Consider the following 9129-nt stretch of genomic DNA (forward strand, 5'->3'; position numbering starts at 1 on the left):
TATTAAGTTGGACATATGAATTAATTTTCTCTTTAATCATTGAATGTGCATTTTGTAACGAGGTATTTATATTTTTGAAAGTGCCTTGGATCCTCTGAATTTACTAGGTGTGGAATGCAATGGTAGAATGCATATAATGTGCAATTCAATCTTCTGATGAATATCTCTGTTAGTTATAAATTTTCAACTAGTCTAATTTTTAAGTAATAAATTTGGTCATTTCAATTTTAGTGAAACTCACTAAACCTTCAATTAACAAATGTTAGTGCCCATTAGTGATTTGGCATCAACAAGTTAAAACTCTCTCTCTCTGTCTCTCCCTAGACACCGACAGAGAAAAGAAGACATTGACTACTAAAACATATATTTCAAAACGATTCTCTAAACCTAAATTTACCGCACCATAAATCTAAAACAAAAGAATAATATATATCTAGAAGAAATAAAAAGAGATTATACAAGCAAAATGAAATTCAACATAGCGTAAATATTAGGTACCATTGCAGATTCCTAATTAATTGTACCAACCAGTTTTTTAAAATCACCATTTAGCTAGTAGATCATGCGAAAGATTCAAATAAATAAGTACCTAGAATTAATAAAAAGAAATACAAATATGTTGAAACCAAATAAATGTTCAAATAAACCATTCCGAAATTCCTAAGACTCTCACTAACTAATCTCTAAGAATGTTTTAGTTAGCTAGCTAGTACCATACTAAACATTCAAAGAGACACTAATTAAGTTGCTAAATAATCATTTTCATGGATGATGATCATCTGTACTCTTCATACGCTTATTTGGGACACTATCATCCATGTGATAATCGTCGAATAATTCTGATTCCGATGCTAAACCGCTATCCATTAGGGTTGAATTGTCTTGGTATCCCCTTAATTCATTGGGAGTAAAGTCTGAAGGCATCAAATGCATGTATCCACTCAATTCATTTGTAGAAAAATTCGACTGCCCGAGAAAAGGCATATTGGGAAAGTGATCAACCGTATTAAGCAGCTCATCAAATAGAGGGTGCAATGGTTCTACCTTCTGAGGAAGAGTTCCATAATCGGTAGCCATTGGTTGAAGCTGAGTAGGGAAGCTAGGAGCTTGAGGAGGATTTCCATGATTGCCAGCCAATGCTTGAATTTCATTAGAGAACCTGCTTGGCATATGAGCACGATGAGGAGGACCATAATTATTGCAACCCATTGGTTGAAACTGATTAGCCATTCTGCTGGATATATGATCAAGATTAGGTACATTTTGGTGGGACTGGTTTATCATTGCCCCATTTCTAGCTTTTCTATCTCCATCTTGAGAAGATGTGGAACAGATCTCATTTTGAGATTGTTGAGGTTTGCTGGATTTGTTGCTTTCACTTTTCCAATAAATCTTACACAGAACCCATTTATCCAACTGGATGACACAAAATTCAATGATAGTTAGATCAATAATGGAGATGAAAACAATGATATTTGGAAAAATAAAATACATAAGCTTAAAGAAAATTCAAGTAACATATGTCATAATATAAATGCTAAAACAAAAAGATAAGTTCTACTCACCCTCATGTCATCTGGATTCCTTTTAGTTAGAGGAGGATGATTAATTCTATATTCATGCATAATCCAATTGGTCTTCTCACCCTTTGGAGGTTTTCCTCTGTAGAAAACAAGTGCTTTTCTAAACCCAATTAGGATTTCTGTCTTGGATTTGATTTTCTTGTCAGCTCCAGTGGCCTTCCAAAATCCATCACCAGCGGCTCGATTTGGACGAACTCCATTTTTATACTTTCGCTCTCTTGGGGTAAAAAAATACCATTCATTTTTTCCATATTGCGGGTATTGTTCTGTTAATCATCCAAAATATGTTATACTTGTTCTTTTAAATATGGTGTCAAAAATTAAAAGCAAGCTAAAAATTGTTCATGTAAAACATGAAAAAGAAAAAGAAGAAGAGAATTTCTTATATGAATATAACTTTTTTATGGTACCAAACATAGAGTACCATCTCTTTACAATATCAAAACACAAATCAATTATTGTGATGCAAAAAAAGGGAGTACAAAAACGATGGGAATTCAAGGAAACAAATCTGTACCAAAAGGTGGATGCATAGAGAGTAAAAACAAATATCAAAGCCACGAAAATCATGCAAATCATGCACCATTACTAATTAGATCTGATCAGTAAAACACATGTTAATTAAATATGGCAGTTTAGCATAATAACAATTAGCTAAAGAAACTTAAACATCATGTAATGCAATATAGTGCGTTCAGGCTCACTTTACACTAAAAAAATGGGAACCCTAGTTCGAAATATGAAACAAGTTTGCAACAAGAGAGTCAGCGATTAATTCAAAACTTATAAAAATAAAAACAAAAAGAACCTGTAAGCCACTCGGGGCTGTGGTTATATAGTTCAACATCCATAATCTTATTCCAAGGAAGGTGTTCTCCCAAGATCTTCCTCTTTAAGTAAAATATTATGAGCTCGAACTCGCTTGGGTCGAACTTATATCCAGGTGGAGGATCAAGAGTATCAAAACTGCAGTAATTCATGTTTGGATTGTCATCAAGTTGAATCAAATCCTGAATGCTACCACTGTTTACAGCAACTTCCTCCTCGTCTTGTAGTTCTTCCCCTTGCTCTTGATCATCGTCAGCATCAACCACCGAGTCACTTACATTGCTCCTTGGTGATTCTGTTGCATTGTTTATATTGTGTATTGCATTGCACCTTGGTGATTCATGGTTTACATTGTGTATTGCATTGCGCCTTGGTGATTCTGTTGCTTGGTTTATATTGTGTACCACTTGGGTTGTTACACAAGAAACCATCAAAAGCGGCTCGTTTTGCTCATGATTAAGCTCCCTAACGCTCTCTGGAGAAGAAGACATTGCTACAAAAACGTAACTATGAAACACTCTTCTCTTTCTCCTTTTTATATCACTAAAATAGGGTTGAGAGTCTCCTACCTGGAAAAAAAAACTTTGGAATGATAGTATTTCTGATGATAAAGTGATAATCCCACATTTAATTCAATTTCCTTAATCTTTAGAAAATTTCGGACTTATTTATCTGATAAGTTCAAGTTTAATAAAATTTGGATAATATTTTAAAAATTGAAACTAATGAACGAATCCTAATAGGACTACAATTTTGAATTTGAGGGCGAAAATTTTGCAGCCCTATCTTAAAGGCCACGTATGTGATTAAGTTAAGAGAGAGAGAAAGAGAGAGAAAAAAAAAAAAAAAAAAAAACGTACGAAGAAAGAAAAAGCAATTGATATTTTTATTTGTATGTTGCTAGGTTAGTCAAATATCTTATACGGCTAATTAGGCTATTCCATAAGGGGCTTGCTTTTAAATTTTAAGTAGAGATATAAGTTTTCAAGTGATAGTTGAATCTCAAAAACCCCAAAAATAGAAGAAGAAGTGATAGTTGAGGACAAAGAATAAGACTTTTTGTGATTGTTGATATAGTCGTTTGTAAACTGATGGATTGCATAGGTGAAAAAGATTAATCTATCGATAAAAGAAAAAAAGATAATATGTGAAAAGACTCTAAAAGACTAAATTAAACTACTGAACTTTGAAGTCATCAGTTGTATGTGGAGATTTAAATAATTTTGTTATGCCCTAGGAGTTAATGATTACGCTGAAAGTTTAATTTGAATTTCTATGAGACATGTTGTTTTAGGACTTCTGGACTATATAACGTGGTCATTGGATGATTTATGTGAATGATGGGTTTATTTATTTATATATTTTCTAACTTTATGTTATATGATGTAATTTTTTTATTGTTATAATTTATGAATTTACCTAAATGGAGTATTTTTATTTTATTTTAGTCACTTTTTATAATTATAAAATATATTATTTAATTAATTTTTTGACATGTATTATTTAATTAATTTAAAAACCTACAATCAATCAATCATCAAAATGTGTATATATATATATATATATATATATATATATATATAAAAGCAGAGACCTTATGTAGGAGAGTATGAGGTTCAGCCAAGTGGCATATTTGTTGAGTTTCTTTGATTTAGGTTTCAACCACATCAAAATTTACATTTATGTAAAAAATTTAGTTCATTGAATGTGTCAATGAAGTGAATATACATTAAAATATATATATAAGAAAGAAAAAATATCACGTGAGAGACCATGTGATTATGTTATGTGGCGCTTTGTAAGAATAATTTTTCATTTAGCTTTACATCTCAACTTTTTTACATATTTGGATTATAATAAAATCAATCAATATATATATATATATATATATATATATATTTATATATAAACAGAGGCCTTATGTGAGAGTGCATGAGTTCTTGCTACGTGGCGTTCTAATGTTACATTTAACATTTTTTATTACTTTTTGTAGGTGCACAATTGTACGCGGACCCAAAAACGATTGTTGGGCTCAGGCCCAAAAGAGCCTTATACAATAAAATTTGTAAAGTATGTGTTTGAAATCTAGGTTCGGGATGTTGGAAGTTTGACTAACAGGTTAGAGTGATACAATCTGTGCAAATGATGAACAAATATGACAAATAGATCTCCTCGGACGTAAGCCGAGGACGATTCATATAAATATTCTCTTTCTAGACCAAAGTTACAATCCTTAGTTCCTATATTTTTTCTTAGCAGAAAGTGTAGATCCCCCTCTCTTTCCTCTCTTGTCTCCTTATATACTTCTTTTTCACTAGTTCCTCCATGTGTCATACAAATTTTCCCCTTAGATACTTATCCCATCCGCCACTTTCTTGAAGTCTTCAAACAATAGCAGGAATGCTGAATTCTATTGTTCAGATGTCATTTCCCCATTAATGCAGCTAGTGAGGTAGATGCATGGTCTTTAATGTGGAGGTAACAGTCTTTTCCTTAGATATTTCTCTCACATCTTTGCGTCTAGAGTGTGCTGGGATCGCCCTTTGACCCACCAGTTATTTCCAGGATTTTGCCTTCAACCCATTTAGCAAATCCCAGGATCTTTGCCGAGCCCGTCTGAGGAGACATTCATCTTCGGACAACTTCTCGGACCATTGTAGTGTAAGCCGACTCGTGGGTTTAGAGGCCTCCCTGACAAAAACAAACTGGTACTAGTCAATCAGGCCCAAAACCCAAATGTTTATTCGATAGATTTTACCCCGCACACTTTTCATTAAGTTTTTTTTACTGTTACTTAATAGATCATAGTAACTTCATTTTACTATTATATAAATTTAGTATTTTTTTTACCTCTTTTTATTAAGTTTTTTTTATATATTGTTACCCAATAGATGATAGTAACTTCTTTTTACTATTATATAAAATATGGGTTGTTTTTGACAATTATACCAAAAGTTAATCTCTACAAAATGAACTACTTTTTAAAAATAGAAAACCCAATCAATCAATCAATATATATATATATATATATATATATATATATATATATATATATATATATAAAAGCAGAGACCTCATATGAGAAAGCATGAGGTTCTACTAAGTGGCACATTTGTTGAGCTTCTCTGATTTAGGCTTCAATCTCATCAAAATTTACATTTATGTAAAACTTTTAATTCATTGAATGTGTCAATGAAGTGAATACACATTAATTATCTATAAGTATACACTATATATATATGAATTTTATATGGTTTTTAAAAAAAAAAAAAAAAAAAATATATATATATATATATATATATATATATATATATATATATATATATATAAGAAAGAAAAAATATCACGTGAGAGACCATGTGATTCTATCATATGGTGCTTTATAAGAGTAATTTTTCATTTAACTTTACATCTCAACTTCTTTATATATTTAGATTATAATAAAATTTTATTAATAGGATATCACTATATATATAAAAGCAAAGACTTCATGTGAGAGATTATGAGGTTTTGTCAAGTGGCACATTCGTTGAGTTTCTTTTATTTAGGCTTCTACCTCATCAAAGTTTATATTTATGTAAAATTTTTAATTCATTGAATATGTCAATGAAGTTAATACACATTAATTATTTATAAGTATGCACTAATTATATATATATATATATATATATATATATATATATATATATATATAAGAAAAACAAAATATCACTTGAGAGACCATGCGATTATGTCATGTAGCACTTTGTAAGAATAGTTTTTCATTTAGCTTTACACCTCTACTTCTTTACATATTTGGATTATGTCATGAGTTCCTGCCACGTGGCGTTCTAATGTTGCATTTAGCATTTTTTACCTCTTTTCATTAAGATTTTTTTACTGCTACTTAATAGATCATAGTAACTTCATTTTACTATTATATAAATTTAGTATTTGTTTTACCTCTTTTTATTAAGTTTTTTTTTTTTTAATACTATTACCCAATAGATAATAGTAACTTCTTTTTACTATTATATAAAATATGGGTTGTTCCTGACAATTATACCAAAAGTTAATCTCTACAAAAATGACTACTTTTTAAAAATAGAAAACCCAATCAATCAATATATATATATATATATATATATATATATATATATATATATATATATATATATATAAGCAGAGACCTCATGTGGGAGAGCATGAGGTTCTGCCAAGTGGCACATTCGTTGAGCTTCTTTGATTTAGGTTTCAACCACATCAAAATTTACATTTATGTAAAAAATTTAGTTCATTGAATGTGTCAATGAAGTGAATATACATTAATTATCTATAAGTATGCACTATATATATATATATATATATATATATAAGAATTTTATATGATTTTTTTAAAAAAAATATAAGAAATAAAAAATATCACATGAGAGACCATGTGATTCTATCATATGGCGCTTTATAAGAGTAATTTTTCATTTAACTTTACATCTCAACTTCTTTACATATTTAGATTATAATAAAATTTTATTAATAAGATATCACTATTTTCACCAAGTGTTTAAATTTTTTATTTTTTACTTTTTGATTTCCCACAGTATTTTTTCAAAACTTTTAACTAGAGACTAATCACTGTTTGCGATGGATGGGCCCATAGCGGGGTAAATCGATGGCCTAGGGAGTTTTTTGGTTTACCACTATCATACTTTAATAACATGAATGTGACATCATAAATTTTAGATGATATTTCATTAAGCCAACTAAACATTTACAATTTTGTCAAAAAAAAAAAACCTAAAAATTTACATGAAATTACAAATTTTTTATGCTAACTCCAAGCCAATGTAGAAACAAAAATTATGATTAAAAATTTCAGTAAAAAAATAAATGATTAAACAAACAATCAACTTATTACACCACATTTTTTTGAGAAGATATTACACCACATAATAACTAATTTCTAATTTATGTAACTTTTTCTCTATAATTTAAATTCTTCATGCCCTTAATTTTATATTACGTCATTAATTTAACAAAAATCTCTTCATGTTATTACAACATTACTTCTTATTATTACTTTAAAATATTTTGGATATTCTATATAAGTTTTTCGCGTCACATTTTAAAGCATTATCCGCGCATCACGTGAGACCATGGCTAATTCTATTAATAGGATATCACTATTTTTACTGAGTGTTTAACTTACCACTATCATACTTGAATAACATAAATGTGACATCATAAATTTTAGATGATATTTTCATAAGCCAACTAAACATTTACATTTTTCTCAAAAAAAAAATTAAAGCTAAACATTTACATGAAATTACAAATTTTTTCTGCTAACTCCAAACCAATGTAGAAACAAAAATTATGATTAAAAATTTCAGCAAAAAAATAAATGATTAAACAAACAATTAACTTATTACATCACATATTTTTTAGAAGATATTACACCACATAATAACTAATTTCTAATTTATGTAACTTTTTCTCTATAGTTTGAATTCTCCATCCCCTTAATTTTGTATTACATCATTAATTTAGCAAAAATCCCTTTATGTTATTGCAACATTACTTCATGTTATTGCAACATTACTTCATATTATTACTTTAAAATATTTTGGATATTCTATATTACATATATTCTATATAAGTGGTTCGTTAGTTGAACTAGAGAACTAGATAATTATGGTTTGTATTGAATAACAAGTTGCAGGTATGTCATGTGTTAAATTTTTTTCCTTTTTAAACTTTGAGCTTTTTTTAATAAAAATTAAAAATAAAATAAAAAGAACACATGACAAGTTGTGATTGACGGAATATAAAATAGAAGAAAAAAATGGGACAATAACCAGTATTTCCAAACCATGGCTTGGTTTCCAATTCATGCAATCCAAATTCTAGAATAAAGGAAAAGAAATATGAAGATAATGAAACCAAATGAAAGTTCAAATTAACCTATCCGGATTCGTAAAAAGTTCTTAATTAGCTAGTATCTATTAAACATTCAAAGAGACCCTATGTTGCTGGTAATAATCATTTACATGGGTTATGATCATCTGAAGGCATTTGATGCTTATTTGGGATTTCAGCATCCATTTGATAATTGTTGTAGCCCCTAGGATTTGAACTGTCGTCATTTTGATGTCCACTCAATGCATTTGGTATAGATTGCAGGTATCCATTCGTATCATTTGAAGGACAGATTGAAATAATATCCGAGTCTTGATCACTCCTTTCATTTGTAGAAAAGGCTGGCGTGTACCCAGTTGATTCAGTTGTAAAAAAGTTTGAATGCCGTAAAGGAGGCATATAGGAACTGAGCTCATCACCTTTCTGTATGAAAGTTTCAGATTTGACAACAATTGCACTTGATTCTGAATAATGCATTGAAGGATTCCTAGAGTCAGATGGTTCAAAGGCCTGGGGAGTTTCATAATTGCCAGTCATTGGTTGAAAATGATTATAGAAGTTACTAGCTCCATGATTGAAAGCCATTGCTTGAGGCTGATTAGAAAACCTACGAGCCATATGAACAGGTGGAGTTCCATGATTGCTAGTCATTGCTTGAGGATGATTAGGGAACCTACTAGCCATATGAGCAGGTGGAGGAGTTCCATGATTGCTAGTCATTGCTCGCGGCTGATTAGGGAACCCACTAGCAATATGAGCAGGTGGAGGAGTTCCATGATTGCTAGTCATTACTCGAGATCGAGATTGACTAGGGAACATATTA

The sequence above is a fragment of the Castanea sativa genome, chromosome 8 (assembly GCF_040712315.1).
Source record: "Castanea sativa cultivar Marrone di Chiusa Pesio chromosome 8, ASM4071231v1".
Taxonomy (NCBI): Eukaryota; Viridiplantae; Streptophyta; class Magnoliopsida; order Fagales; family Fagaceae; genus Castanea; species Castanea sativa.